Source organism: Schistocerca gregaria, unplaced genomic scaffold (assembly GCF_023897955.1).
Source record: "Schistocerca gregaria isolate iqSchGreg1 unplaced genomic scaffold, iqSchGreg1.2 ptg000395l, whole genome shotgun sequence".
In the NCBI taxonomy this organism is placed as follows: Eukaryota; Metazoa; Arthropoda; class Insecta; order Orthoptera; family Acrididae; genus Schistocerca; species Schistocerca gregaria.
Window position 1 is genome coordinate 516,078 of NW_026061834.1, and position 27,286 is coordinate 543,363.

Here is a 27,286-nt window from a genome sequence, read left to right on the forward strand (position 1 = left end):
AAAGAGGGGCGCTGTGCGTCAGCCGAAATAGCTCAGTTGGGAGAGCGTTAGACTGAAGATCTAAAGGTCCCTGGTTCGATCCCGGGTTTCGGCACGGCTTCGTTTTGAAGCCGACGCCAATGGAATTGCTCTGACTTTGTGATAATGTAACTACAGCCGAGAACGGACATGACTCCCTTCTGTAACTGTTCTGGTTGTCTAGTGCTTGCCATAAGAGGAACGCAGTAGGCAACTCTCTGAGAAGTAAGAAAATAAAAAAGACGTCCTACTGACTGCGTTCCCTGTTTTGTGCCAGGAAGTGAAGAACGTATCAAGCGGAACCGTGAAATGAGCGAAAACGTGGGAAACATTGCATTCGAAGTGCTTGTGAATTTTCCAATTGCCCGATGAGTGTCGACAAAACACGTAAATCCTCTACTCCAACGTATGAGACGTAACGACTGCTGCAGTTTGTTTTTGCATCGTGTGTCAACATTGTTCGATGGTCTGTTACGAGCTTTGCGCGATAAGTTTGCAGACAGCATTCAGGCGACGTTTAACTACTAACAGCTCCATGCAGCGATTGCACAACAGTAAAGGACATGAGTCAATGTGTCGTTGTGCATCGTGAGATGTTTCATAAGGCGTTGTGAGCCCGGATAGCTCAGTCGGTAGAGCATTAGGCTTTTAACCTAAGGGTCCAGGATTCAAGTCCCTGTTCGGGCGGAAATTTTAATAATTTGGTAGCGTTGCCTCTGGTAGTGGTGGAAACACTACGGAAAAGAATGCAGCAACGCCGTTTTCTGACACCACAGTGCTTTAAACGGTTCAATTTGCACGTGTCGGGAGAACGCTGCGTTCGGGGCAGCCGTGGCCGAGTGGTTAAGGCGTCTGACTCGAAAGTAGTTTCGAATCCCGCCGGCTGCGTGCGATTCTGCGTAAAGAGCAGCAAATATTTTCACACGCATGAATGAGCGTGCAAACCAATGACGCCATTCTAAACAAGACGAAAATTTCCGTTTAAGAATGCTGAGTTTCACGACGGCCGCTGCTTCCTGTGCCTACCGGTCCACCTCGCACTGACGATGTGACTGCAGGAAGCCGTCGCAGGCCCACGAGTGCGCCCCCGTCATTTTCTCGCGCCTTCGCCGAGTTCGTGAGTACACACACGTGCTTGAAATTGTTGGACAGAGTGAAGGTTCATTCCTTTTTAAGAATTGCAATTCAATCAGTCGAGTGCGGCAAAAGCAATGGCGCCGCGTTTCTTTTCAATGATCTCGCAGCTACTTGCAAGTATGTCCATCCCTTAAGACGCCAGAAAACTAGCGTCAGCGGCGCGTCAGTGGGAAGTCGGTGAAGTCGCCATTGGAGCCATAAGCCAGCAATTACGACATGCGAATCACTCGCACACGACGCAGCTGTATGACAATGCTCGTGCGTGGGTGCGGATAGCTCAGTCGGTAGAGCGTTAGGTTTTCAACCAAAGGGTCCTGGGTTCTAGTCCCTGTCGGGGCGAAAATTAATACACTTTCGTAACGTCTAATGTGCTGGCAGTGGAATCACTACAGAAAAGAGTAAGCCCATGCTGCCTTCTGCCATGAGATTGCTTGCAAAGGTGGGAGTTTCAGTTGTCGAGAGACGCTTCTGAGACGTGCAGTCGTGGCCGAGTGGTTAAGGCGTCTGACTTGAAATCAGATTCCCTCTGGGAGCGTAGGTTCGAGTCCTGCCGACTGCGGAAATTTTCTCGCTCCCAGAAGATGGACGTTCAGCTGCATCCTAGCAGTTGCGTCACTACTAAACACGTGGGCCGCCAGCAAGGTGCAGTGTTCTTGGCTCCAGGGTGCAGCGCTACAGTCGTGCCCAGAAGCCACAGCTCATCTCCTCGTCTCACAACCGTCCACCAGGTGTCAGTGCAAGTGTCGCCTCTCTGGGCAGTGCAGATGTGATTATTTTAGCTTGCAGACGATGACGTGTAGCAATTAATGAGCAAACGCAAGTCAAATGTTTTACCGCGTGTATCTGCTAGATACTGCCTCACACACTTTGGAGAGGCTCACTCCTTCCTCTGCCTCGTTCTCTGCACACTAGTTGCACGTGGCATCGATATAGCACAGCTTTTCTAGCGTCAGCGAAGTCAATATTACATGAATCGAGTCGACATGTTTGCTAGTTACGACGATGGAAGCAGAAGAAATGTGTGTGGTACTTTACTGCATCTGCTGTTCGCCTTTCGGCGTCCCTGTGTTCTTTCAGACGAAGATGACTGTGAAATTGGCAACGGGGCAGACGTGCAAAAGAGGGGCGCTGTGCGTCAGCCGAAATAGCTCAGTTGGGAGAGCGTTAGACTGAAGATCTAAAGGTCCCTGGTTCGATCCCGGGTTTCGGCACGGCTTCGTTTTGAAGCCGACGCCAATGGAATTGCTCTGACTTTGTGATAATGTAACTACAGCCGAGAACGGACATGACTCCCTTCTGTAACTGTTCTGGTTGTCTAGTGCTTGCCATAAGAGGAACGCAGTAGGCAACTCTCTGAGAAGTAAGAAAATAAAAAAGACGTCCTACTGACTGCGTTCCCTGTTTTGTGCCAGGAGGTGAAGAACGTATCAAGCGGAACCGTGAAATGAGCGAAAACGTGGGAAACATTGCATTCGAAGTGCTTGTGAATTTTCCAATTGCCCGATGAGTGTCGACAAAACACGTAAATCCTCTACTCCAACGTATGAGACGTAACGACTGCTGCAGTTTGTTTTTGCATCGTGTGTCAACATTGTTCGATGGTCTGTTACGAGCTTTGCGCGATAAGTTTGCAGACAGCATTCAGGCGACGTTTAACTACTAACAGCTCCATGCAGCGATTGCACAACAGTAAAGGACATGAGTCAATGTGTCGTTGTGCATCGTGAGATGTTTCATAAGGCGTTGTGAGCCCGGATAGCTCAGTCGGTAGAGCATTAGGCTTTTAACCTAAGGGTCCAGGATTCAAGTCCCTGTTCAGGCGGAAATTTTAATAATTTGGTAGCGTTGCCTCTGGTAGTGGTGGAAACACTACGGAAAAGAATGCAGCAACGCCGTTTTCTGACACCACAGTGCTTTAAACGGTTCAATTTGCACGTGTCGGGAGAACGCTGCGTTCGGGGCAGCCGTGGCCGAGTGGTTAAGGCGTCTGACTCGAAAGTAGTTTCGAATCCCGCCGGCTGCGTGCGATTCTGCGTAAAGAGCAGCAAATATTTTCACACGCATGAATGAGCGTGCAAACCAATGACGCCATTCTAAACAAGACGAAAATTTCCGTTTAAGAATGCTGAGTTTCACGACGGCCGCTGCTTCCTGTGCCTACCGGTCCACCTCGCACTGACGATGTGACTGCAGGAAGCCGTCGCAGGCCCACGAGTGCGCCCCCGTCATTTTCTCGCGCCTTCGCCGAGTTCGTGAGTACACACACGTGCTTGAAATTGTTGGACAGAGTGAAGGTTCATTCCTTTTTAAGAATTGCAATTCAATCAGTCGAGTGCGGCAAAAGCAATGGCGCCGCGTTTCTTTTCAATGATCTCGCAGCTACTTGCAAGTATGTCCATCCCTTAAGACGCCAGAAAACTAGCGTCAGCGGCGCGTCAGTGGGAAGTCGGTGAAGTCGCCATTGGAGCCATAAGCCAGCAATTACGACATGCGAATCACTCGCACACGACGCAGCTGTATGACAATGCTCGTGCGTGGGTGCGGATAGCTCAGTCGGTAGAGCGTTAGGTTTTCAACCAAAGGGTCCTGGGTTCTAGTCCCTGTCGGGGCGAAAATTAATACACTTTCGTAACGTCTAATGTGCTGGCAGTGGAATCACTACAGAAAAGAGTAAGCCCATGCTGCCTTCTGCCATGAGATTGCTTGCAAAGGTGGGAGTTTCAGTTGTCGAGAGACGCTTCTGAGACGTGCAGTCGTGGCCGAGTGGTTAAGGCGTCTGACTTGAAATCAGATTCCCTCTGGGAGCGTAGGTTCGAGTCCTGCCGACTGCGGAAATTTTCTCGCTCCCAGAAGATGGACGTTCAGCTGCATCCTAGCAGTTGCGTCACTACTAAACACGTGGGCCGCCAGCAAGGTGCAGTGTTCTTGGCTCCAGGGTGCAGCGCTACAGTCGTGCCCAGAAGCCACAGCTCATCTCCTCGTCTCACAACCGTCCACCAGGTGTCAGTGCAAGTGTCGCCTCTCTGGGCAGTGCAGATGTGATTATTTTAGCTTGCAGACGATGACGTGTAGCAATTAATGAGCAAACGCAAGTCAAATGTTTTACCGCGTGTATCTGCTAGATACTGCCTCACACACTTTGGAGAGGCTCACTCCTTCCTCTGCCTCGTTCTCTGCACACTAGTTGCACGTGGCATCGATATAGCACAGCTTTTCTAGCGTCAGCGAAGTCAATATTACATGAATCGAGTCGACATGTTTGCTAGTTACGACGATGGAAGCAGAAGAAATGTGTGTGGTACTTTACTGCATCTGCTGTTCGCCTTTCGGCGTCCCTGTGTTCTTTCAGACGAAGATGACTGTGAAATTGGCAACGGGGCAGACGTGCAAAAGAGGGGCGCTGTGCGTCAGCCGAAATAGCTCAGTTGGGAGAGCGTTAGACTGAAGATCTAAAGGTCCCTGGTTCGATCCCGGGTTTCGGCACGGCTTCGTTTTGAAGCCGACGCCAATGGAATTGCTCTGACTTTGTGATAATGTAACTACAGCCGAGAACGGACATGACTCCCTTCTGTAACTGTTCTGGTTGTCTAGTGCTTGCCATAAGAGGAACGCAGTAGGCAACTCTCTGAGAAGTAAGAAAATAAAAAAGACGTCCTACTGACTGCGTTCCCTGTTTTGTGCCAGGAAGTGAAGAACGTATCAAGCGGAACCGTGAAATGAGCGAAAACGTGGGAAACATTGCATTCGAAGTGCTTGTGAATTTTCCAATTGCCCGATGAGTGTCGACAAAACACGTAAATCCTCTACTCCAACGTATGAGACGTAACGACTGCTGCAGTTTGTTTTTGCATCGTGTGTCAACATTGTTCGATGGTCTGTTACGAGCTTTGCGCGATAAGTTTGCAGACAGCATTCAGGCGACGTTTAACTACTAACAGCTCCATGCAGCGATTGCACAACAGTAAAGGACATGAGTCAATGTGTCGTTGTGCATCGTGAGATGTTTCATAAGGCGTTGTGAGCCCGGATAGCTCAGTCGGTAGAGCATTAGGCTTTTAACCTAAGGGTCCAGGATTCAAGTCCCTGTTCGGGCGGAAATTTTAATAATTTGGTAGCGTTGCCTCTGGTAGTGGTGGAAACACTACGGAAAAGAATGCAGCAACGCCGTTTTCTGACACCACAGTGCTTTAAACGGTTCAATTTGCACGTGTCGGGAGAACGCTGCGTTCGGGGCAGCCGTGGCCGAGTGGTTAAGGCGTCTGACTCGAAAGTAGTTTCGAATCCCGCCGGCTGCGTGCGATTCTGCGTAAAGAGCAGCAAATATTTTCACACGCATGAATGAGCGTGCAAACCAATGACGCCATTCTAAACAAGACGAAAATTTCCGTTTAAGAATGCTGAGTTTCACGACGGCCGCTGCTTCCTGTGCCTACCGGTCCACCTCGCACTGACGATGTGACTGCAGGAAGCCGTCGCAGGCCCACGAGTGCGCCCCCGTCATTTTCTCGCGCCTTCGCCGAGTTCGTGAGTACACACACGTGCTTGAAATTGTTGGACAGAGTGAAGGTTCATTCCTTTTTAAGAATTGCAATTCAATCAGTCGAGTGCGGCAAAAGCAATGGCGCCGCGTTTCTTTTCAATGATCTCGCAGCTACTTGCAAGTATGTCCATCCCTTAAGACGCCAGAAAACTAGCGTCAGCGGCGCGTCAGTGGGAAGTCGGTGAAGTCGCCATTGGAGCCATAAGCCAGCAATTACGACATGCGAATCACTCGCACACGACGCAGCTGTACGACAATGCTCGTGCGTGGGTGCGGATAGCTCAGTCGGTAGAGCGTTAGGTTTTCAACCAAAGGGTCCTGGGTTCTAGTCCCTGTCGGGGCGAAAATTAATACACTTTCGTAACGTCTAATGTGCTGGCAGTGGAATCACTACAGAAAAGAGTAAGCCCATGCTGCCTTCTGCCATGAGATTGCTTGCAAAGGTGGGAGTTTCAGTTGTCGAGAGACGCTTCTGAGACGTGCAGTCGTGGCCGAGTGGTTAAGGCGTCTGACTTGAAATCAGATCCCCTCTGGGAGCGTAGGTTCGAGTCCTGCCGACTGCGGAAATTTTCTCGCTCCCAGAAGATGGACGTTCAGCTGCATCCTAGCAGTTGCGTCACTACTAAACACGTGGGCCGCCAGCAAGGTGCAGTGTTCTTGGCTCCAGGGTGCAGCGCTACAGTCGTGCCCAGAAGCCACAGCTCATCTCCTCGTCTCACAACCGTCCACCAGGTGTCAGTGCAAGTGTCGCCTCTCTGGGCAGTGCAGATGTGATTATTTTAGCTTGCAGACGATGACGTGTAGCAATTAATGAGCAAACGCAAGTCAAATGTTTTACCGCGTGTATCTGCTAGATACTGCCTCACACACTTTGGAGAGGCTCACTCCTTCCTCTGCCTCGTTCTCTGCACACTAGTTGCACGTGGCATCGATATAGCACAGCTTTTCTAGCGTCAGCGAAGTCAATATTACATGAATCGAGTCGACATGTTTGCTAGTTACGACGATGGAAGCAGAAGAAATGTGTGTGGTACTTTACTGCATCTGCTGTTCGCCTTTCGGCGTCCCTGTGTTCTTTCAGACGAAGATGACTGTGAAATTGGCAACGGGGCAGACGTGCAAAAGAGGGGCGCTGTGCGTCAGCCGAAATAGCTCAGTTGGGAGAGCGTTAGACTGAAGATCTAAAGGTCCCTGGTTCGATCCCGGGTTTCGGCACGGCTTCGTTTTGAAGCCGACGCCAATGGAATTGCTCTGACTTTGTGATAATGTAACTACAGCCGAGAACGGACATGACTCCCTTCTGTAACTGTTCTGGTTGTCTAGTGCTTGCCATAAGAGGAACGCAGTAGGCAACTCTCTGAGAAGTAAGAAAATAAAAAAAACGTCCTACTGACTGCGTTCCCTGTTTTGTGCCAGGAGGTGAAGAACGTATCAAGCGGAACCGTGAAATGAGCGAAAACGTGGGAAACATTGCATTCGAAGTGCTTGTGAATTTTCCAATTGCCCGATGAGTGTCGACAAAACACGTAAATCCTCTACTCCAACGTATGAGACGTAACGACTGCTGCAGTTTGTTTTTGCATCGTGTGTCAACATTGTTCGATGGTCTGTTACGAGCTTTGCGCGATAAGTTTGCAGACAGCATTCAGGCGACGTTTAACTACTAACAGCTCCATGCAGCGATTGCACAACAGTAAAGGACATGAGTCAATGTGTCGTTGTGCATCGTGAGATGTTTCATAAGGCGTTGTGAGCCCGGATAGCTCAGTCGGTAGAGCATTAGGCTTTTAACCTAAGGGTCCAGGATTCAAGTCCCTGTTCGGGCGGAAATTTTAATAATTTGGTAGCGTTGCCTCTGGTAGTGGTGGAAACACTACGGAAAAGAATGCAGCAACGCCGTTTTCTGACACCACAGTGCTTTAAACGGTTCAATTTGCACGTGTCGGGAGAACGCTGCGTTCGGGGCAGCCGTGGCCGAGTGGTTAAGGCGTCTGACTCGAAAGTAGTTTCGAATCCCGCCGGCTGCGTGCGATTCTGCGTAAAGAGCAGCAAATATTTTCACACGCATGAATGAGCGTGCAAACCAATGACGCCATTCTAAACAAGACGAAAATTTCCGTTTAAGAATGCTGAGTTTCACGACGGCCGCTGCTTCCTGTGCCTACCGGTCCACCTCGCACTGACGATGTGACTGCAGGAAGCCGTCGCAGGCCCACGAGTGCGCCCCCGTCATTTTCTCGCGCCTTCGCCGAGTTCGTGAGTACACACACGTGCTTGAAATTGTTGGACAGAGTGAAGGTTCATTCCTTTTTAAGAATTGCAATTCAATCAGTCGAGTGCGGCAAAAGCAATGGCGCCGCGTTTCTTTTCAATGATCTCGCAGCTACTTGCAAGTATGTCCATCCCTTAAGACGCCCGAAAACTAGCGTCAGCGGCGCGTCAGTGGGAAGTCGGTGAAGTCGCCATTGGAGCCATAAGCCAGCAATTACGACATGCGAATCACTCGCACACGACGCAGCTGTATGACAATGCTCGTGCGTGGGTGCGGATAGCTCAGTCGGTAGAGCGTTAGGTTTTCAACCAAAGGGTCCTGGGTTCTAGTCCCTGTCGGGGCGAAAATTAATACACTTTCGTAACGTCTAATGTGCTGGCAGTGGAATCACTACAGAAAAGAGTAAGCCCATGCTGCCTTCTGCCATGAGATTGCTTGCAAAGGTGGGAGTTTCAGTTGTCGAGAGACGCTTCTGAGACGTGCAGTCGTGGCCGAGTGGTTAAGGCGTCTGACTTGAAATCAGATTCCCTCTGGGAGCGTAGGTTCGAGTCCTGCCGACTGCGGAAATTTTCTCGCTCCCAGAAGATGGACGTTCAGCTGCATCCTAGCAGTTGCGTCACTACTAAACACGTGGGCCGCCAGCAAGGTGCAGTGTTCTTGGCTCCAGGGTGCAGCGCTACAGTCGTGCCCAGAAGCCACAGCTCATCTCCTCGTCTCACAACCGTCCACCAGGTGTCAGTGCAAGTGTCGCCTCTCTGGGCAGTGCAGATGTGATTATTTTAGCTTGCAGACGATGACGTGTAGCAATTAATGAGCAAACGCAAGTCAAATGTTTTACCGCGTGTATCTGCTAGATACTGCCTCACACACTTTGGAGAGGCTCACTCCTTCCTCTGCCTCGTTCTCTGCACACTAGTTGCACGTGGCATCGATATAGCACAGCTTTTCTAGCGTCAGCGAAGTCAATATTACATGAATCGAGTCGACATGTTTGCTAGTTACGACGATGGAAGCAGAAGAAATGTGTGTGGTACTTTACTGCATCTGCTGTTCGCCTTTCGGCGTCCCTGTGTTCTTTCAGACGAAGATGACTGTGAAATTGGCAACGGGGCAGACGTGCAAAAGAGGGGCGCTGTGCGTCAGCCGAAATAGCTCAGTTGGGAGAGCGTTAGACTGAAGATCTAAAGGTCCCTGGTTCGATCCCGGGTTTCGGCACGGCTTCGTTTTGAAGCCGACGCCAATGGAATTGCTCTGACTTTGTGATAATGTAACTACAGCCGAGAACGGACATGACTCCCTTCTGTAACTGTTCTGGTTGTCTAGTGCTTGCCATAAGAGGAACGCAGTAGGCAACTCTCTGAGAAGTAAGAAAATAAAAAAGACGTCCTACTGACTGCGTTCCCTGTTTTGTGCCAGGAGGTGAAGAACGTATCAAGCGGAACCGTGAAATGAGCGAAAACGTGGGAAACATTGCATTCGAAGTGCTTGTGAATTTTCCAATTGCCCGATGAGTGTCGACAAAACACGTAAATCCTCTACTCCAACGTATGAGACGTAACGACTGCTGCAGTTTGTTTTTGCATCGTGTGTCAACATTGTTCGATGGTCTGTTACGAGCTTTGCGCGATAAGTTTGCAGACAGCATTCAGGCGACGTTTAACTACTAACAGCTCCATGCAGCGATTGCACAACAGTAAAGGACATGAGTCAATGTGTCGTTGTGCATCGTGAGATGTTTCATAAGGCGTTGTGAGCCCGGATAGCTCAGTCGGTAGAGCATTAGGCTTTTAACCTAAGGGTCCAGGATTCAAGTCCCTGTTCGGGCGGAAATTTTAATAATTTGGTAGCGTTGCCTCTGGTAGTGGTGGAAACACTACGGAAAAGAATGCAGCAACGCCGTTTTCTGACACCACAGTGCTTTAAACGGTTCAATTTGCACGTGTCGGGAGAACGCTGCGTTCGGGGCAGCCGTGGCCGAGTGGTTAAGGCGTCTGACTCGAAAGTAGTTTCGAATCCCGCCGGCTGCGTGCGATTCTGCGTAAAGAGCAGCAAATATTTTCACACGCATGAATGAGCGTGCAAACCAATGACGCCATTCTAAACAAGACGAAAATTTCCGTTTAAGAATGCTGAGTTTCACGACGGCCGCTGCTTCCTGTGCCTACCGGTCCACCTCGCACTGACGATGTGACTGCAGGAAGCCGTCGCAGGCCCACGAGTGCGCCCCCGTCATTTTCTCGCGCCTTCACCGAGTTCGTGAGTACACACACGTGCTTGAAATTGTTGGACAGAGTGAAGGTTCATTCCTTTTTAAGAATTGCAATTCAATCAGTCGAGTGCGGCAAAAGCAATGGCGCCGCGTTTCTTTTCAATGATCTCGCAGCTACTTGCAAGTATGTCCATCCCTTAAGACGCCAGAAAACTAGCGTCAGCGGCGCGTCAGTGGGAAGTCGGTGAAGTCGCCATTGGAGCCATAGGCCAGCAATTACGACATGCGAATCACTCGCACACGACGCAGCTGTATGACAATGCTCGTGCGTGGGTGCGGATAGCTCAGTCGGTAGAGCGTTAGGTTTTCAACCAAAGGGTCCTGGGTTCTAGTCCCTGTCGGGGCGAAAATTAATACACTTTCGTAACGTCTAATGTGCTGGCAGTGGAATCACTACAGAAAAGAGTAAGCCCATGCTGCCTTCTGCCATGAGATTGCTTGCAAAGGTGGGAGTTTCAGTTGTCGAGAGACGCTTCTGAGACGTGCAGTCGTGGCCGAGTGGTTAAGGCGTCTGACTTGAAATCAGATTCCCTCTGGGAGCGTAGGTTCGAGTCCTGCCGACTGCGGAAATTTTCTCGCTCCCAGAAGATGGACGTTCAGCTGCATCCTAGCAGTTGCGTCACTACTAAACACGTGGGCCGCCAGCAAGGTGCAGTGTTCTTGGCTCCAGGGTGCAGCGCTACAGTCGTGCCCAGAAGCCACAGCTCATCTCCTCGTCTCACAACCGTCCACCAGGTGTCAGTGCAAGTGTCGCCTCTCTGGGCAGTGCAGATGTGATTATTTTAGCTTGCAGACGATGACGTGTAGCAATTAATGAGCAAACGCAAGTCAAATGTTTTACCGCGTGTATCTGCTAGATACTGCCTCACACACTTTGGAGAGGCTCACTCCTTCCTCTGCCTCGTTCTCTGCACACTAGTTGCACGTGGCATCGATATAGCACAGCTTTTCTAGCGTCAGCGAAGTCAATATTACATGAATCGAGTCGACATGTTTGCTAGTTACGACGATGGAAGCAGAAGAAATGTGTGTGGTACTTTACTGCATCTGCTGTTCGCCTTTCGGCGTCCCTGTGTTCTTTCAGACGAAGATGACTGTGAAATTGGCAACGGGGCAGACGTGCAAAAGAGGGGCGCTGTGCGTCAGCCGAAATAGCTCAGTTGGGAGAGCGTTAGACTGAAGATCTAAAGGTCCCTGGTTCGATCCCGGGTTTCGGCACGGCTTCGTTTTGAAGCCGACGCCAATGGAATTGCTCTGACTTTGTGATAATGTAACTACAGCCGAGAACGGACATGACTCCCTTCTGTAACTGTTCTGGTTGTCTAGTGCTTGCCATAAGAGGAACGCAGTAGGCAACTCTCTGAGAAGTAAGAAAATAAAAAAAACGTCCTACTGACTGCGTTCCCTGTTTTGTGCCAGGAGGTGAAGAACGTATCAAGCGGAACCGTGAAATGAGCGAAAACGTGGGAAACATTGCATTCGAAGTGCTTGTGAATTTTCCAATTGCCCGATGAGTGTCGACAAAACACGTAAATCCTCTACTCCAACGTATGAGACGTAACGACTGCTGCAGTTTGTTTTTGCATCGTGTGTCAACATTGTTCGATGGTCTGTTACGAGCTTTGCGCGATAAGTTTGCAGACAGCATTCAGGCGACGTTTAACTACTAACAGCTCCATGCAGCGATTGCACAACAGTAAAGGACATGAGTCAATGTGTCGTTGTGCATCGTGAGATGTTTCATAAGGGGTTGTGAGCCCGGATAGCTCAGTCGGTAGAGCATTAGGCTTTTAACCTAAGGATCCAGGATTCAAGTCCCTGTTCGGGCGGAAATTTTAATAATTTGGTAGCGTTGCCTCTGGTAGTGGTGGAAACACTACGGAAAAGAATGCAGCAACGCCGTTTTCTGACACCACAGTGCTTTAAACGGTTCAATTTGCACGTGTCGGGAGAACGCTGCGTTCGGGGCAGCCGTGGCCGAGTGGTTAAGGCGTCTGACTCGAAAGTAGTTTCGAATCCCGCCGGCTGCGTGCGATTCTGCGTAAAGAGCAGCGAATATTTTCATACGCATGAATGAGCGTGCAAACCAATGACGCCATTCTAAACAAGACGAAAATTTCCGTTTAAGAATGCTGAGTTTCACGACGGCCGCTGCTTCCTGTGCCTACCGGTCCACCTCGCACTGACGATGTGACTGCAGGAAGCCGTCGCAGGCCCACGAGTGCGCCCCCGTCATTTTCTCGCGCCTTCGCCGAGTTCGTGAGTACACACACGTGCTTGAAATTGTTGGACAGAGTGAAGGTTCATTCCTTTTTAAGAATTGCAATTCAATCAGTCGAGTGCGGCAAAAGCAATGGCGCCGCGTTTCTTTTCAATGATCTCGCAGCTACTTGCAAGTATGTCCATCCCTTAAGACGCCAGAAAACTAGCGTCAGCGGCGCGTCAGTGGGAAGTCGGTGAAGTCGCCATTGGAGCCATAAGCCAGCAATTACGACATGCGAATCACTCGCACACGACGCAGCTGTATGACAATGCTCGTGCGTGGGTGCGGATAGCTCAGTCGGTAGAGCGTTAGGTTTTCAACCAAAGGGTCCTGGGTTCTAGTCCCTGTCGGGGCGAAAATTAATACACTTTCGTAACGTCTAATGTGCTGGCAGTGGAATCACTACAGAAAAGAGTAAGCCCATGCTGCCTTCTGCCATGAGATTGCTTGCAAAGGTGGGAGTTTCAGTTGTCGAGAGACGCTTCTGAGACGTGCAGTCGTGGCCGAGTGGTTAAGGCGTCTGACTTGAAATCAGATTCCCTCTGGGAGCGTAGGTTCGAGTCCTGCCGACTGCGGAAATTTTCTCGCTCCCAGAAGATGGACGTTCAGCTGCATCCTAGCAGTTGCGTCACTACTAAACACGTGGGCCGCCAGCAAGGTGCAGTGTTCTTGGCTCCAGGGTGCAGCGCTACAGTCGTGCCCAGAAGCCACAGCTCATCTCCTCGTCTCACAACCGTCCACCAGGTGTCAGTGCAAGTGTCGCCTCTCTGGGCAGTGCAGATGTGATTATTTTAGCTTGCAGACGATGACGTGTAGCAATTAATGAGCAAACGCAAGTCAAATGTTTTACCGCGTGTATCTGCTAGATACTGCCTCACACACTTTGGAGAGGCTCACTCCTTCCTCTGCCTCGTTCTCTGCACACTAGTTGCACGTGGCATCGATATAGCACAGCTTTTCTAGCGTCAGCGAAGTCAATATTACATGAATCGAGTCGACATGTTTGCTAGTTACGACGATGGAAGCAGAAGAAATGTGTGTGGTACTTTACTGCATCTGCTGTTCGCCTTTCGGCGTCCCTGTGTTCTTTCAGACGAAGATGACTGTGAAATTGGCAACGGGGCAGACGTGCAAAAGAGGGGCGCTGTGCGTCAGCCGAAATAGCTCAGTTGGGAGAGCGTTAGACTGAAGATCTAAAGGTCCCTGGTTCGATCCCGGGTTTCGGCACGGCTTCGTTTTGAAGCCGACGCCAATGGAATTGCTCTGACTTTGTGATAATGTAACTACAGCCGAGAACGGACATGACTCCCTTCTGTAACTGTTCTGGTTGTCTAGTGCTTGCCATAAGAGGAACGCAGTAGGCAACTCTCTGAGAAGTAAGAAAATAAAAAAAACGTCCTACTGACTGCGTTCCCTGTTTTGTGCCAGGAGGTGAAGAACGTATCAAGCGGAACCGTGAAATGAGCGAAAACGTGGGAAACATTGCATTCGAAGTGCTTGTGAATTTTCCAATTGCCCGATGAGTGTCGACAAAACACGTAAATCCTCTACTCCAACGTATGAGACGTAACGACTGCTGCAGTTTGTTTTTGCATCGTGTGTCAACATTGTTCGATGGTCTGTTACGAGCTTTGCGCGATAAGTTTGCAGACAGCATTCAGGCGACGTTTAACTACTAACAGCTCCATGCAGCGATTGCACAACAGTAAAGGACATGAGTCAATGTGTCGTTGTGCATCGTGAGATGTTTCATAAGGCGTTGTGAGCCCGGATAGCTCAGTCGGTAGAGCATTAGGCTTTTAACCTAAGGGTCCAGGATTCAAGTCCCTGTTCGGGCGGAAATTTTAATAATTTGGTAGCGTTGCCTCTGGTAGTGGTGGAAACACTACGGAAAAGAATGCAGCAACGCCGTTTTCTGACACCACAGTGCTTTAAACGGTTCAATTTGCACGTGTCGGGAGAACGCTGCGTTCGGGGCAGCCGTGGCCGAGTGGTTAAGGCGTCTGACTCGAAAGTAGTTTCGAATCCCGCCGGCTGCGTGCGATTCTGCGTAAAGAGCAGCAAATATTTTCACACGCATGAATGAGCGTGCAAACCAATGACGCCATTCTAAACAAGACGAAAATTTCCGTTTAAGAATGCTGAGTTTCACGACGGCCGCTGCTTCCTGTGCCTACCGGTCCACCTCGCACTGACGATGTGACTGCAGGAAGCCGTCGCAGGCCCACGAGTGCGCCCCCGTCATTTTCTCGCGCCTTCGCCGAGTTCGTGAGTACACACACGTGCTTGAAATTGTTGGACAGAGTGAAGGTTCATTCCTTTTTAAGAATTGCAATTCAATCAGTCGAGTGCGGCAAAAGCAATGGCGCCGCGTTTCTTTTCAATGATCTCGCAGCTACTTGCAAGTATGTCCATCCCTTAAGACGCCAGAAAACTAGCGTCAGCGGCGCGTCAGTGGGAAGTCGGTGAAGTCGCCATTGGAGCCATAAGCCAGCAATTACGACATGCGAATCACTCGCACACGACGCAGCTGTATGACAATGCTCGTGCGTGGGTGCGGATAGCTCAGTCGGTAGAGCGTTAGGTTTTCAACCAAAGGGTCCTGGGTTCTAGTCCCTGTCGGGGCGAAAATTAATACACTTTCGTAACGTCTAATGTGCTGGCAGTGGAATCACTACAGAAAAGAGTAAGCCCATGCTGCCTTCTGCCATGAGATTGCTTGCAAAGGTGGGAGTTTCAGTTGTCGAGAGACGCTTCTGAGACGTGCAGTCGTGGCCGAATGGTTAAGGCGTCTGACTTGAAATCAGATTCCCTCTGGGAGCGTAGGTTCGAGTCCTGCCGACTGCGGAAATTTTCTCGCTCCCAGAAGATGGACGTTCAGCTGCATCCTAGCAGTTGCGTCACTACTAAACACGTGGGCCGCCAGCAAGGTGCAGTGTTCTTGGCTCCAGGGTGCAGCGCTACAGTCGTGCCCAGAAGCCACAGCTCATCTCCTCGTCTCACAACCGTCCACCAGGTGTCAGTGCAAGTGTCGCCTCTCTGGGCAGTGCAGATGTGATTATTTTAGCTTGCAGACGATGACGTGTAGCAATTAATGAGCAAACGCAAGTCAAATGTTTTACCGCGTGTATCTGCTAGATACTGCCTCACACACTTTGGAGAGGCTCACTCCTTCCTCTGCCTCGTTCTCTGCACACTAGTTGCACGTGGCATCGATATAGCACAGCTTTTCTAGCGTCAGCGAAGTCAATATTACATGAATCGAGTCGACATGTTTGCTAGTTACGACGATGGAAGCAGAAGAAATGTGTGTGGTACTTTACTGCATCTGCTGTTCGCCTTTCGGCGTCCCTGTGTTCTTTCAGACGAAGATGACTGTGAAATTGGCAACGGGGCAGACGTGCAAAAGAGGGGCGCTGTGCGTCAGCCGAAATAGCTCAGTTGGGAGAGCGTTAGACTGAAGATCTAAAGGTCCCTGGTTCGATCCCGGGTTTCGGCACGGCTTCGTTTTGAAGCCGACGCCAATGGAATTGCTCTGACTTTGTGATAATGTAACTACAGCCGAGAACGGACATGACTCCCTTCTGTAACTGTTCTGGTTGTCTAGTGCTTGCCATAAGAGGAACGCAGTAGGCAACTCTCTGAGAAGTAAGAAAATAAAAAAAACGTCCTACTGACTGCGTTCCCTGTTTTGTGCCAGGAGGTGAAGAACGTATCAAGCGGAACCGTGAAATGAGCGAAAACGTGGGAAACATTGCATTCGAAGTGCTTGTGAATTTTCCAATTGCCCGATGAGTGTCGACAAAACACGTAAATCCTCTACTCCAACGTATGAGACGTAACGACTGCTGCAGTTTGTTTTTGCATCGTGTGTCAACATTGTTCGATGGTCTGTTACGAGCTTTGCGCGATAAGTTTGCAGACAGCATTCAGGCGACGTTTAACTACTAACAGCTCCATGCAGCGATTGCACAACAGTAAAGGACATGAGTCAATGTGTCGTTGTGCATCGTGAGATGTTTCATAAGGCGTTGTGAGCCCGGATAGCTCAGTCGGTAGAGCATTAGGCTTTTAACCTAAGGGTCCAGGATTCAAGTCCCTGTTCGGGCGGAAATTTTAATAATTTGGTAGCGTTGCCTCTGGTAGTGGTGGAAACACTACGGAAAAGAATGCAGCAACGCCGTTTTCTGACACCACAGTGCTTTAAACGGTTCAATTTGCACGTGTCGGGAGAACGCTGCGTTCGGGGCAGCCGTGGCCGAGTGGTTAAGGCGTCTGACTCGAAAGTAGTTTCGAATCCCGCCGGCTGCGTGCGATTCTGCGTAAAGAGCAGCAAATATTTTCACACGCATGAATGAGCGTGCAAACCAATGACGCCATTCTAAACAAGACGAAAATTTCCGTTTAAGAATGCTGAGTTTCACGACGGCCGCTGCTTCCTGTGCCTACCGGTCCACCTCGCACTGACGATGTGACTGCAGGAAGCCGTCGCAGGCCCACGAGTGCGCCCCCGTCATTTTCTCGCGCCTTCGCCGAGTTCGTGAGTACACACACGTGCTTGAAATTGTTGGACAGAGTGAAGGTTCATTCCTTTTTAAGAATTGCAATTCAATCAGTCGAGTGCGGCAAAAGCAATGGCGCCGCGTTTCTTTTCAATGATCTCGCAGCTACTTGCAAGTATGTCCATCCCTTAAGACGCCCGAAAACTAGCGTCAGCGGCGCGTCAGTGGGAAGTCGGTGAAGTCGCCATTGGAGCCATAAGCCAGCAATTACGACATGCGAATCACTCGCACACGACGCAGCTGTATGACAATGCTCGTGCGTGGGTGCGGATAGCTCAGTCGGTAGAGCGTTAGGTTTTCAACCAAAGGGTCCTGGGTTCTAGTCCCTGTCGGGGCGAAAATTAATACACTTTCGTAACGTCTAATGTGCTGGCAGTGGAATCACTACAGAAAAGAGTAAGCCCATGCTGCCTTCTGCCATGAGATTGCTTGCAAAGGTGGGAGTTTCAGTTGTCGAGAGACGCTTCTGAGACGTGCAGTCGTGGCCGAGTGGTTAAGGCGTCTGACTTGAAATCAGATTCCCTCTGGGAGCGTAGGTTCGAGTCCTGCCGACTGCGGAAATTTTCTCGCTCCCAGAAGATGGACGTTCAGCTGCATCCTAGCAGTTGCGTCACTACTAAACACGTGGGCCGCCAGCAAGGTGCAGTGTTCTTGGCTCCAGGGTGCAGCGCTACAGTCGTGCCCAGAAGCCACAGCTCATCTCCTCGTCTCACAACCGTCCACCAGGTGTCAGTGCAAGTGTCGCCTCTCTGGGCAGTGCAGATGTGATTATTTTAGCTTGCAGACGATGACGTGTAGCAATTAATGAGCAAACGCAAGTCAAATGTTTTACCGCGTGTATCTGCTAGATACTGCCTCACACACTTTGGAGAGGCTCACTCCTTCCTCTGCCTCGTTCTCTGCACACTAGTTGCACGTGGCATCGATATAGCACAGCTTTTCTAGCGTCAGCGAAGTCAATATTACATGAATCGAGTCGACATGTTTGCTAGTTACGACGATGGAAGCAGAAGAAATGTGTGTGGTACTTTACTGCATCTGCTGTTCGCCTTTCGGCGTCCCTGTGTTCTTTCAGACGAAGATGACTGTGAAATTGGCAACGGGGCAGACGTGCAAAAGAGGGGCGCTGTGCGTCAGCCGAAATAGCTCAGTTGGGAGAGCGTTAGACTGAAGATCTAAAGGTCCCTGGTTCGATCCCGGGTTTCGGCACGGCTTCGTTTTGAAGCCGACGCCAATGGAATTGCTCTGACTTTGTGATAATGTAACTACAGCCGAGAACGGACATGACTCCCTTCTGTAACTGTTCTGGTTGTCTAGTGCTTGCCATAAGAGGAACGCAGTAGGCAACTCTCTGAGAAGTAAGAAAATAAAAAAAACGTCCTACTGACTGCGTTCCCTGTTTTGTGCCAGGAGGTGAAGAACGTATCAAGCGGAACCGTGAAATGAGCGAAAACGTGGGAAACATTGCATTCGAAGTGCTTGTGAATTTTCCAATTGCCCGATGAGTGTCGACAAAACACGTAAATCCTCTACTCCAACGTATGAGACGTAACGACTGCTGCAGTTTGTTTTTGCATCGTGTGTCAACATTGTTCGATGGTCTGTTACGAGCTTTGCGCGATAAGTTTGCAGACAGCATTCAGGCGACGTTTAACTACTAACAGCTCCATGCAGCGATTGCACAACAGTAAAGGACATGAGTCAATGTGTCGTTGTGCATCGTGAGATGTTTCATAAGGCGTTGTGAGCCCGGATAGCTCAGTCGGTAGAGCATTAGGCTTTTTAACCTAAGGGTCCAGGATTCAAGTCCCTGTTCGGGCGGAAATTTTAATAATTTGGTAGCGTTGCCTCTGGTAGTGGTGGAAACACTACGGAAAAGAATGCAGCAACGCCGTTTTCTGACACCACAGTGCTTTAAACGGTTCAATTTGCACGTGTCGGGAGAACGCTGCGTTCGGGGCAGCCGTGGCCGAGTGGTTAAGGCGTCTGACTCGAAAGTAGTTTCGAATCCCGCCGGCTGCGTGCGATTCTGCGTAAAGAGCAGCAAATATTTTCACACGCATGAATGAGCGTGCAAACCAATGACGCCATTCTAAACAAGACGAAAATTTCCGTTTAAGAATGCTGAGTTTCACGACGGCCGCTGCTTCCTGTGCCTACCGGTCCACCTCGCACTGACGATGTGACTGCAGGAAGCCGTCGCAGGCCCACGAGTGCGCCCCCGTCATTTTCTCGCGCCTTCGCCGAGTTCGTGAGTACACACACGTGCTTGAAATTGTTGGACAGAGTGAAGGTTCATTCCTTTTTAAGAATTGCAATTCAATCAGTCGAGTGCGGCAAAAGCAATGGCGCCGCGTTTCTTTTCAATGATCTCGCAGCTACTTGCAAGTATGTCCATCCCTTAAGACGCCAGAAAACTAGCGTCAGCGGCGCGTCAGTGGGAAGTCGGTGAAGTCGCCATTGGAGCCATAAGCCAGCAATTACGACATGCGAATCACTCGCACACGACGCAGCTGTATGACAATGCTCGTGCGTGGGTGCGGATAGCTCAGTCGGTAGAGCGTTAGGTTTTCAACCAAAGGGTCCTGGGTTCTAGTCCCTGTCGGGGCGAAAATTAATACACTTTCGTAACGTCTAATGTGCTGGCAGTGGAATCACTACAGAAAAGAGTAAGCCCATGCTGCCTTCTGCCATGAGATTGCTTGCAAAGGTGGGAGTTTCAGTTGTCGAGAGACGCTTCTGAGACGTGCAGTCGTGGCCGAGTGGTTAAGGCGTCTGACTTGAAATCAGATTCCCTCTGGGAGCGTAGGTTCGAGTCCTGCCGACTGCGGAAATTTTCTCGCTCCCAGAAGATGGACGTTCAGCTGCATCCTAGCAGTTGCGTCACTACTAAACACGTGGGCCGCCAGCAAGGTGCAGTGTTCTTGGCTCCAGGGTGCAGCGCTACAGTCGTGCCCAGAAGCCACAGCTCATCTCCTCGTCTCACAACCGTCCACCAGGTGTCAGTGCAAGTGTCGCCTCTCTGGGCAGTGCAGATGTGATTATTTTAGCTTGCAGACGATGACGTGTAGCAATTAATGAGCAAACGCAAGTCAAATGTTTTACCGCGTGTATCTGCTAGATACTGCCTCACACACTTTGGAGAGGCTCACTCCTTCCTCTGCCTCGTTCTCTGCACACTAGTTGCACGTGGCATCGATATAGCACAGCTTTTCTAGCGTCAGCGAAGTCAATATTACATGAATCGAGTCGACATGTTTGCTAGTTACGACGATGGAAGCAGAAGAAATGTGTGTGGTACTTTACTGCATCTGCTGTTCGCCTTTCGGCGTCCCTGTGTTCTTTCAGACGAAGATGACTGTGAAATTGGCAACGGGGCAGACGTGCAAAAGAGGGGCGCTGTGCGTCAGCCGAAATAGCTCAGTTGGGAGAGCGTTAGACTGAAGATCTAAAGGTCCCTGGTTCGATCCCGGGTTTCGGCACGGCTTCGTTTTGAAGCCGACGCCAATGGAATTGCTCTGACTTTGTGATAATGTAACTACAGCCGAGAACGGACATGACTCCCTTCTGTAACTGTTCTGGTTGTCTAGTGCTTGCCATAAGAGGAACGCAGTAGGCAACTCTCTGAGAAGTAAGAAAATAAAAAAAACGTCCTACTGACTGCGTTCCCTGTTTTGTGCCAGGAGGTGAAGAACGTATCAAGCGGAACCGTGAAATGAGCGAAAACGTGGGAAACATTGCATTCGAAGTGCTTGTGAATTTTCCAATTGCCCGATGAGTGTCGACAAAACACGTAAATCCTCTACTCCAACGTATGAGACGTAACGACTGCTGCAGTTTGTTTTTGCATCGTGTGTCAACATTGTTCGATGGTCTGTTACGAGCTTTGCGCGATAAGTTTGCAGACAGCATTCAGGCGACGTTTAACTACTAACAGCTCCATGCAGCGATTGCACAACAGTAAAGGACATGAGTCAATGTGTCGTTGTGCATCGTGAGATGTTTCATAAGGCGTTGTGAGCCCGGATAGCTCAGTCGGTAGAGCATTAGGCTTTTAACCTAAGGGTCCAGGATTCAAGTCCCTGTTCGGGCGGAAATTTTAATAATTTGGTAGCGTTGCCTCTGGTAGTGGTGGAAACACTACGGAAAAGAATGCAGCAACGCCGTTTTCTGACACCACAGTGCTTTAAACGGTTCAATTTGCACGTGTCGGGAGAACGCTGCGTTCGGGGCAGCCGTGGCCGAGTGGTTAAGGCGTCTGACTCGAAAGTAGTTTCGAATCCCGCCGGCTGCGTGCGATTCTGCGTAAAGAGCAGCAAATATTTTCACACGCATGAATGAGCGTGCAAACCAATGACGCCATTCTAAACAAGACGAAAATTTCCGTTTAAGAATGCTGAGTTTCACGACGGCCGCTGCTTCCTGTGCCTACCGGTCCACCTCGCACTGACGATGTGACTGCAGGAAGCCGTCGCAGGCCCACGAGTGCGCCCCCGTCATTTTCTCGCGCCTTCGCCGAGTTCGTGAGTACACACACGTGCTTGAAATTGTTGGACAGAGTGAAGGTTCATTCCTTTTTAAGAATTGCAATTCAATCAGTCGAGTGCGGCAAAAGCAATGGCGCCGCGTTTCTTTTCAATGATCTCGCAGCTACTTGCAAGTATGTCCATCCCTTAAGACGCCCGAAAACTAGCGTCAGCGGCGCGTCAGTGGGAAGTCGGTGAAGTCGCCATTGGAGCCATAAGCCAGCAATTACGACATGCGAATCACTCGCACACGACGCAGCTGTATGACAATGCTCGTGCGTGGGTGCGGATAGCTCAGTCGGTAGAGCGTTAGGTTTTCAACCAAAGGGTCCTGGGTTCTAGTCCCTGTCGGGGCGAAAATTAATACACTTTCGTAACGTCTAATGTGCTGGCAGTGGAATCACTACAGAAAAGAGTAAGCCCATGCTGCCTTCTGCCATGAGATTGCTTGCAAAGGTGGGAGTTTCAGTTGTCGAGAGACGCTTCTGAGACGTGCAGTCGTGGCCGAGTGGTTAAGGCGTCTGACTTGAAATCAGATTCCCTCTGGGAGCGTAGGTTCGAGTCCTGCTGACTGCGGAAATTTTCTCGCTCCCAGAAGATGGACGTTCAGCTGCATCCTAGCAGTTGCGTCACTACTAAACACGTGGGCCGCCAGCAAGGTGCAGTGTTCTTGGCTCCAGGGTGCAGCGCTACAGTCGTGCCCAGAAGCCACAGCTCATCTCCTCGTCTCACAACCGTCCACCAGGTGTCAGTGCAAGTGTCGCCTCTCTGGGCAGTGCAGATGTGATTATTTTAGCTTGCAGACGATGACGTGTAGCAATTAATGAGCAAACGCAAGTCAAATGTTTTACCGCGTGTATCTGCTAGATACTGCCTCACACACTTTGGAGAGGCTCACTCCTTCCTCTGCCTCGTTCTCTGCACACTAGTTGCACGTGGCATCGATATAGCACAGCTTTTCTAGCGTCAGCGAAGTCAATATTACATGAATCGAGTCGACATGTTTGCTAGTTACGACGATGGAAGCAGAAGAAATGTGTGTGGTACTTTACTGCATCTGCTGTTCGCCTTTCGGCGTCCCTGTGTTCTTTCAGACGAAGATGACTGTGAAATTGGCAACGGGGCAGACGTGCAAAAGAGGGGCGCTGTGCGTCAGCCGAAATAGCTCAGTTGGGAGAGCGTTAGACTGAAGATCTAAAGGTCCCTGGTTCGATCCCGGGTTTCGGCACGGCTTCGTTTTGAAGCCGACGCCAATGGAATTGCTCTGACTTTGTGATAATGTAACTACAGCCGAGAACGGACATGACTCCCTTCTGTAACTGTTCTGGTTGTCTAGTGCTTGCCATAAGAGGAACGCAGTAGGCAACTCTCTGAGAAGTAAGAAAATAAAAAAAACGTCCTACTGACTGCGTTCCCTGTTTTGTGCCAGGAGGTGAAGAACGTATCAAGCGGAACCGTGAAATGAGCGAAAACGTGGGAAACATTGCATTCGAAGTGCTTGTGAATTTTCCAATTGCCCGATGAGTGTCGACAAAACACGTAAATCCTCTACTCCAACGTATGAGACGTAACGACTGCTGCAGTTTGTTTTTGCATCGTGTGTCAACATTGTTCGATGGTCTGTTACGAGCTTTGCGCGATAAGTTTGCAGACAGCATTCAGGCGACGTTTAACTACTAACAGCTCCATGCAGCGATTGCACAACAGTAAAGGACATGAGTCAATGTGTCGTTGTGCATCGTGAGATGTTTCATAAGGCGTTGTGAGCCCGGATAGCTCAGTCGGTAGAGCATTAGGCTTTTAACCTAAGGGTCCAGGATTCAAGTCCCTGTTCGGGCGGAAATTTTAATAATTTGGTAGCGTTGCCTCTGGTAGTGGTGGAAACACTACGGAAAAGAATGCAGCAACGCCGTTTTCTGACACCACAGTGCTTTAAACGGTTCAATTTGCACGTGTCGGGAGAACGCTGCGTTCGGGGCAGCCGTGGCCGAGTGGTTAAGGCGTCTGACTCGAAAGTAGTTTCGAATCCCGCCGGCTGCGTGCGATTCTGCGTAAAGAGCAGCAAATATTTTCACACGCATGAATGAGCGTGCAAACCAATGACGCCATTCTAAACAAGACGAAAATTTCCGTTTAAGAATGCTGAGTTTCACGACGGCCGCTGCTTCCTGTGCCTACCGGTCCACCTCGCACTGACGATGTGACTGCAGGAAGCCGTCGCAGGCCCACGAGTGCGCCCCCGTCATTTTCTCGCGCCTTCGCCGAGTTCGTGAGTACACACACGTGCTTGAAATTGTTGGACAGAGTGAAGGTTCATTCCTTTTTAAGAATTGCAATTCAATCAGTCGAGTGCGGCAAAAGCAATGGCGCCGCGTTTCTTTTCAATGATCTCGCAGCTACTTGCAAGTATGTCCATCCCTTAAGACGCCCGAAAACTAGCGTCAGCGGCGCGTCAGTGGGAAGTCGGTGAAGTCGCCATTGGAGCCATAAGCCAGCAATTACGACATGCGAATCACTCGCACACGACGCAGCTGTATGACAATGCTCGTGCGTGGGTGCGGATAGCTCAGTCGGTAGAGCGTTAGGTTTTCAACCAAAGGGTCCTGGGTTCTAGTCCCTGTCGGGGCGAAAATTAATACACTTTCGTAACGTCTAATGTGCTGGCAGTGGAATCACTACAGAAAAGAGTAAGCCCATGCTGCCTTCTGCCATGAGATTGCTTGCAAAGGTGGGAGTTTCAGTTGTCGAGAGACGCTTCTGAGACGTGCAGTCGTGGCCGAGTGGTTAAGGCGTCTGACTTGAAATCAGATTCCCTCTGGGAGCGTAGGTTCGAGTCCTGCCGACTGCGGAAATTTTCTCGCTCCCAGAAGATGGACGTTCAGCTGCATCCTAGCAGTTGCGTCACTACTAAACACGTGGGCCGCCAGCAAGGTGCAGTGTTCTTGGCTCCAGGGTGCAGCGCTACAGTCGTGCCCAGAAGCCACAGCTCATCTCCTCGTCTCACAACCGTCCACCAGGTGTCAGTGCAAGTGTCGCCTCTCTGGGCAGTGCAGATGTGATTATTTTAGCTTGCAGACGATGACGTGTAGCAATTAATGAGCAAACGCAAGTCAAATGTTTTACCGCGTGTATCTGCTAGATACTGCCTCACACACTTTGGAGAGGCTCACTCCTTCCTCTGCCTCGTTCTCTGCACACTAGTTGCACGTGGCATCGATATAGCACAGCTTTTCTAGCGTCAGCGAAGTCAATATTACATGAATCGAGTCGACATGTTTGCTAGTTACGACGATGGAAGCAGAAGAAATGTGTGTGGTACTTTACTGCATCTGCTGTTCGCCTTTCGGCGTCCCTGTGTTCTTTCAGACGAAGATGACTGTGAAATTGGCAACGGGGCAGACGTGCAAAAGAGGGGCGCTGTGCGTCAGCCGAAATAGCTCAGTTGGGAGAGCGTTAGACTGAAGATCTAAAGGTCCCTGGTTCGATCCCGGGTTTCGGCACGGCTTCGTTTTGAAGCCGACGCCAATGGAATTGCTCTGACTTTGTGATAATGTAACTACAGCCGAGAACGGACATGACTCCCTTCTGTAACTGTTCTGGTTGTCTAGTGCTTGCCATAAGAGGAACGCAGTAGGCAACTCTCTGAGAAGTAAGAAAATAAAAAAAACGTCCTACTGACTGCGTTCCCTGTTTTGTGCCAGGAGGTGAAGAACGTATCAAGCGGAACCGTGAAATGAGCGAAAACGTGGGAAACATTGCATTCGAAGTGCTTGTGAATTTTCCAATTGCCCGATGAGTGTCGACAAAACACGTAAATCCTCTACTCCAACGTATGAGACGTAACGACTGCTGCAGTTTGTTTTTGCATCGTGTGTCAACATTGTTCGATGGTCTGTTACGAGCTTTGCGCGATAAGTTTGCAGACAGCATTCAGGCGACGTTTAACTACTAACAGCTCCATGCAGCGATTGCACAACAGTAAAGGACATGAGTCAATGTGTCGTTGTGCATCGTGAGATGTTTCATAAGGCGTTGTGAGCCCGGATAGCTCAGTCGGTAGAGCATTAGGCTTTTAACCTAAGGGTCCAGGATTCAAGTCCCTGTTCGGGCGGAAATTTTAATAATTTGGTAGCGTTGCCTCTGGTAGTGGTGGAAACACTACGGAAAAGAATGCAGCAACGCCGTTTTCTGACACCACAGTGCTTTAAACGGTTCAATTTGCACGTGTCGGGAGAACGCTGCGTTCGGGGCAGCCGTGGCCGAGTGGTTAAGGCGTCTGACTCGAAAGTAGTTTCGAATCCCGCCGGCTGCGTGCGATTCTGCGTAAAGAGCAGCAAATATTTTCACACGCATGAATGAGCGTGCAAACCAATGACGCCATTCTAAACAAGACGAAAATTTCCGTTTAAGAATGCTGAGTTTCACGACGGCCGCTGCTTCCTGTGCCTACCGGTCCACCTCGCACTGACGATGTGACTGCAGGAAGCCGTCGCAGGCCCACGAGTGCGCCCCCGTCATTTTCTCGCGCCTTCGCCGAGTTCGTGAGTACACACACGTGCTTGAAATTGTTGGACAGAGTGAAGGTTCATTCCTTTTTAAGAATTGCAATTCAATCAGTCGAGTGCGGCAAAAGCAATGGCGCCGCGTTTCTTTTCAATGATCTCGCAGCTACTTGCAAGTATGTCCATCCCTTAAGACGCCAGAAAACTAGCGTCAGCGGCGCGTCAGTGGGAAGTCGGTGAAGTCGCCATTGGAGCCATAAGCCAGCAATTACGACATGCGAATCACTCGCACACGACGCAGCTGTATGACAATGCTCGTGCGTGGGTGCGGATAGCTCAGTCGGTAGAGCGTTAGGTTTTCAACCAAAGGGTCCTGGGTTCTAGTCCCTGTCGGGGCGAAAATTAATACACTTTCGTAACGTCTAATGTGCTGGCAGTGGAATCACTACAGAAAAGAGTAAGCCCATGCTGCCTTCTGCCATGAGATTGCTTGCAAAGGTGGGAGTTTCAGTTGTCGAGAGACGCTTCTGAGACGTGCAGTCGTGGCCGAATGGTTAAGGCGTCTGACTTGAAATCAGATTCCCTCTGGGAGCGTAGGTTCGAGTCCTGCCGACTGCGGAAATTTTCTCGCTCCCAGAAGATGGACGTTCAGCTGCATCCTAGCAGTTGCGTCACTACTAAACACGTGGGCCGCCAGCAAGGTGCAGTGTTCTTGGCTCCAGGGTGCAGCGCTACAGTCGTGCCCAGAAGCCACAGCTCATCTCCTCGTCTCACAACCGTCCACCAGGTGTCAGTGCAAGTGTCGCCTCTCTGGGCAGTGCAGATGTGATTATTTTAGCTTGCAGACGATGACGTGTAGCAATTAATGAGCAAACGCAAGTCAAATGTTTTACCGCGTGTATCTGCTAGATACTGCCTCACACACTTTGGAGAGGCTCACTCCTTCCTCTGCCTCGTTCTCTGCACACTAGTTGCACGTGGCATCGATATAGCACAGCTTTTCTAGCGTCAGCGAAGTCAATATTACATGAATCGAGTCGACATGTTTGCTAGTTACGACGATGGAAGCAGAAGAAATGTGTGTGGTACTTTACTGCATCTGCTGTTCGCCTTTCGGCGTCCCTGTGTTCTTTCAGACGAAGATGACTGTGAAATTGGCAACGGGGCAGACGTGCAAAAGAGGGGCGCTGTGCGTCA

The 27,286-nt window shown here is 50.2% G+C and overlaps 35 non-coding genes across 35 annotated transcripts; all 35 read left to right on the forward strand.

The window, feature by feature from the left end:
- The first annotated feature begins 21 nt into the window (after positions 1-21).
- On the forward strand, positions 22-94 carry Trnaf-gaa (transfer RNA phenylalanine (anticodon GAA)). Its single transcript has one exon. It is a non-coding gene; the product is annotated as a tRNA-Phe (tRNA).
- Positions 95-632: 538 nt separating this feature from the next.
- Positions 633-705, forward strand: Trnak-uuu (transfer RNA lysine (anticodon UUU)). Its single transcript has one exon. It is a non-coding gene; the product is annotated as a tRNA-Lys (tRNA).
- A 927-nt stretch (positions 706-1,632) lies between these two features.
- Positions 1,633-1,714, forward strand: Trnas-uga (transfer RNA serine (anticodon UGA)). The gene has a single exon. It is a non-coding gene; the product is annotated as a tRNA-Ser (tRNA).
- Positions 1,715-2,293: 579 nt separating this feature from the next.
- On the forward strand, positions 2,294-2,366 carry Trnaf-gaa (transfer RNA phenylalanine (anticodon GAA)). Its single transcript has one exon. It is a non-coding gene; the product is annotated as a tRNA-Phe (tRNA).
- Positions 2,367-2,904: 538 nt separating this feature from the next.
- Positions 2,905-2,977, forward strand: Trnak-uuu (transfer RNA lysine (anticodon UUU)). Its single transcript has one exon. It is a non-coding gene; the product is annotated as a tRNA-Lys (tRNA).
- A 927-nt stretch (positions 2,978-3,904) lies between these two features.
- On the forward strand, positions 3,905-3,986 carry Trnas-uga (transfer RNA serine (anticodon UGA)). The gene has a single exon. It is a non-coding gene; the product is annotated as a tRNA-Ser (tRNA).
- A 579-nt stretch (positions 3,987-4,565) lies between these two features.
- Trnaf-gaa (transfer RNA phenylalanine (anticodon GAA)) lies at positions 4,566-4,638 on the forward strand. Its single transcript has one exon. It is a non-coding gene; the product is annotated as a tRNA-Phe (tRNA).
- A 538-nt stretch (positions 4,639-5,176) lies between these two features.
- Positions 5,177-5,249, forward strand: Trnak-uuu (transfer RNA lysine (anticodon UUU)). Its single transcript has one exon. It is a non-coding gene; the product is annotated as a tRNA-Lys (tRNA).
- Positions 5,250-6,176: 927 nt separating this feature from the next.
- Trnas-uga (transfer RNA serine (anticodon UGA)) lies at positions 6,177-6,258 on the forward strand. Its single transcript has one exon. It is a non-coding gene; the product is annotated as a tRNA-Ser (tRNA).
- Positions 6,259-6,837: 579 nt separating this feature from the next.
- Positions 6,838-6,910, forward strand: Trnaf-gaa (transfer RNA phenylalanine (anticodon GAA)). Its single transcript has one exon. It is a non-coding gene; the product is annotated as a tRNA-Phe (tRNA).
- A 538-nt stretch (positions 6,911-7,448) lies between these two features.
- Positions 7,449-7,521, forward strand: Trnak-uuu (transfer RNA lysine (anticodon UUU)). The gene has a single exon. It is a non-coding gene; the product is annotated as a tRNA-Lys (tRNA).
- Positions 7,522-8,448: 927 nt separating this feature from the next.
- Trnas-uga (transfer RNA serine (anticodon UGA)) lies at positions 8,449-8,530 on the forward strand. The gene has a single exon. It is a non-coding gene; the product is annotated as a tRNA-Ser (tRNA).
- A 579-nt stretch (positions 8,531-9,109) lies between these two features.
- On the forward strand, positions 9,110-9,182 carry Trnaf-gaa (transfer RNA phenylalanine (anticodon GAA)). Its single transcript has one exon. It is a non-coding gene; the product is annotated as a tRNA-Phe (tRNA).
- Positions 9,183-9,720: 538 nt separating this feature from the next.
- Trnak-uuu (transfer RNA lysine (anticodon UUU)) lies at positions 9,721-9,793 on the forward strand. Its single transcript has one exon. It is a non-coding gene; the product is annotated as a tRNA-Lys (tRNA).
- A 927-nt stretch (positions 9,794-10,720) lies between these two features.
- Positions 10,721-10,802, forward strand: Trnas-uga (transfer RNA serine (anticodon UGA)). Its single transcript has one exon. It is a non-coding gene; the product is annotated as a tRNA-Ser (tRNA).
- Positions 10,803-11,381: 579 nt separating this feature from the next.
- Positions 11,382-11,454, forward strand: Trnaf-gaa (transfer RNA phenylalanine (anticodon GAA)). The gene has a single exon. It is a non-coding gene; the product is annotated as a tRNA-Phe (tRNA).
- Positions 11,455-11,992: 538 nt separating this feature from the next.
- On the forward strand, positions 11,993-12,065 carry Trnak-uuu (transfer RNA lysine (anticodon UUU)). Its single transcript has one exon. It is a non-coding gene; the product is annotated as a tRNA-Lys (tRNA).
- A 927-nt stretch (positions 12,066-12,992) lies between these two features.
- Trnas-uga (transfer RNA serine (anticodon UGA)) lies at positions 12,993-13,074 on the forward strand. Its single transcript has one exon. It is a non-coding gene; the product is annotated as a tRNA-Ser (tRNA).
- A 579-nt stretch (positions 13,075-13,653) lies between these two features.
- Trnaf-gaa (transfer RNA phenylalanine (anticodon GAA)) lies at positions 13,654-13,726 on the forward strand. The gene has a single exon. It is a non-coding gene; the product is annotated as a tRNA-Phe (tRNA).
- A 538-nt stretch (positions 13,727-14,264) lies between these two features.
- On the forward strand, positions 14,265-14,337 carry Trnak-uuu (transfer RNA lysine (anticodon UUU)). Its single transcript has one exon. It is a non-coding gene; the product is annotated as a tRNA-Lys (tRNA).
- Positions 14,338-15,264: 927 nt separating this feature from the next.
- Positions 15,265-15,346, forward strand: Trnas-uga (transfer RNA serine (anticodon UGA)). Its single transcript has one exon. It is a non-coding gene; the product is annotated as a tRNA-Ser (tRNA).
- Positions 15,347-15,925: 579 nt separating this feature from the next.
- Trnaf-gaa (transfer RNA phenylalanine (anticodon GAA)) lies at positions 15,926-15,998 on the forward strand. Its single transcript has one exon. It is a non-coding gene; the product is annotated as a tRNA-Phe (tRNA).
- A 538-nt stretch (positions 15,999-16,536) lies between these two features.
- Trnak-uuu (transfer RNA lysine (anticodon UUU)) lies at positions 16,537-16,609 on the forward strand. Its single transcript has one exon. It is a non-coding gene; the product is annotated as a tRNA-Lys (tRNA).
- Positions 16,610-17,536: 927 nt separating this feature from the next.
- Positions 17,537-17,618, forward strand: Trnas-uga (transfer RNA serine (anticodon UGA)). Its single transcript has one exon. It is a non-coding gene; the product is annotated as a tRNA-Ser (tRNA).
- Positions 17,619-18,197: 579 nt separating this feature from the next.
- On the forward strand, positions 18,198-18,270 carry Trnaf-gaa (transfer RNA phenylalanine (anticodon GAA)). The gene has a single exon. It is a non-coding gene; the product is annotated as a tRNA-Phe (tRNA).
- A 1,539-nt stretch (positions 18,271-19,809) lies between these two features.
- Trnas-uga (transfer RNA serine (anticodon UGA)) lies at positions 19,810-19,891 on the forward strand. The gene has a single exon. It is a non-coding gene; the product is annotated as a tRNA-Ser (tRNA).
- A 579-nt stretch (positions 19,892-20,470) lies between these two features.
- Positions 20,471-20,543, forward strand: Trnaf-gaa (transfer RNA phenylalanine (anticodon GAA)). The gene has a single exon. It is a non-coding gene; the product is annotated as a tRNA-Phe (tRNA).
- Positions 20,544-21,081: 538 nt separating this feature from the next.
- Positions 21,082-21,154, forward strand: Trnak-uuu (transfer RNA lysine (anticodon UUU)). Its single transcript has one exon. It is a non-coding gene; the product is annotated as a tRNA-Lys (tRNA).
- Positions 21,155-22,081: 927 nt separating this feature from the next.
- Positions 22,082-22,163, forward strand: Trnas-uga (transfer RNA serine (anticodon UGA)). The gene has a single exon. It is a non-coding gene; the product is annotated as a tRNA-Ser (tRNA).
- Positions 22,164-22,742: 579 nt separating this feature from the next.
- On the forward strand, positions 22,743-22,815 carry Trnaf-gaa (transfer RNA phenylalanine (anticodon GAA)). The gene has a single exon. It is a non-coding gene; the product is annotated as a tRNA-Phe (tRNA).
- Positions 22,816-23,353: 538 nt separating this feature from the next.
- Trnak-uuu (transfer RNA lysine (anticodon UUU)) lies at positions 23,354-23,426 on the forward strand. The gene has a single exon. It is a non-coding gene; the product is annotated as a tRNA-Lys (tRNA).
- A 927-nt stretch (positions 23,427-24,353) lies between these two features.
- Positions 24,354-24,435, forward strand: Trnas-uga (transfer RNA serine (anticodon UGA)). Its single transcript has one exon. It is a non-coding gene; the product is annotated as a tRNA-Ser (tRNA).
- Positions 24,436-25,014: 579 nt separating this feature from the next.
- Trnaf-gaa (transfer RNA phenylalanine (anticodon GAA)) lies at positions 25,015-25,087 on the forward strand. The gene has a single exon. It is a non-coding gene; the product is annotated as a tRNA-Phe (tRNA).
- A 538-nt stretch (positions 25,088-25,625) lies between these two features.
- Trnak-uuu (transfer RNA lysine (anticodon UUU)) lies at positions 25,626-25,698 on the forward strand. The gene has a single exon. It is a non-coding gene; the product is annotated as a tRNA-Lys (tRNA).
- A 927-nt stretch (positions 25,699-26,625) lies between these two features.
- On the forward strand, positions 26,626-26,707 carry Trnas-uga (transfer RNA serine (anticodon UGA)). Its single transcript has one exon. It is a non-coding gene; the product is annotated as a tRNA-Ser (tRNA).
- The last annotated feature ends 579 nt before the right edge of the window (positions 26,708-27,286 follow it).